Source organism: Danio aesculapii, chromosome 9 (assembly GCF_903798145.1).
Source record: "Danio aesculapii chromosome 9, fDanAes4.1, whole genome shotgun sequence".
Taxonomy (NCBI): Eukaryota; Metazoa; Chordata; class Actinopteri; order Cypriniformes; family Danionidae; genus Danio; species Danio aesculapii.
The window spans coordinates 39,452,362-39,453,202 of NC_079443.1; positions in this window are offsets into that span (position 1 = coordinate 39,452,362).

Consider the following 841-nt stretch of genomic DNA (forward strand, 5'->3'; position numbering starts at 1 on the left):
TCACAGGAGAGCAAATAATTATGTCTTTAACTGCGTGTTCTTGTATGTGTACAATTTATATAATCTAATATAAAAGTTTATCATTCATTTATATATAGTTGAAGTCAGAATTATTATCCCTCCTGTGAATGATTTTTCTTTTTCAAATATTTCCCAAATTATGTTTAACAGAGCAAGGAAATTTTCATAGTATTCCTATAATATTTTTTCTTCTAGGGAAAGTCTTATTCGTTGTATTTTGGCCTAGAATAAAAGTAGTTTAAACACTTTTAAAACCATTTTAGGTCAATATTATTAGTCCTCTTAAGCAATATTTGTTTTCTATTGTCTACAAATCAAACCATCATTATGCAATGATTTGCCTGATTACCATAACTTGCCTAATTAACCTAGTTAAGCCTTTAAATTGCACTTAAAGATGAATACCAGTATCTTGAAAAATATCTAGTCAAATATTATTTACTGTCATCATGGCAAAGATAAAATAAATCCGTTAATAAAAATGAGTTATTAAAACTATTATGATTAGAAAAGTGTTGAAAAAAAAATCTTCTCTCTGTTGAACAGAAATTCAGGGAAAAATAGACAGGGGGGCTTTTAATTATAACTTCGACTGTATGTATGTATATATATATATATATATATATATATATATATATATATATATATATATATATATATATATATATATATATATATATATATATGCATTTAATGTAGAATTATTTATAATAAAGTATGTAAATATAACAGGAGCAGAAACCAGAATGGTTGCTCCTAATAAGGCAGGAGAAAGAAGGCAAGAGTGGGAGTGTCCAGGAAGGATTGTGGCAAAGGAAGG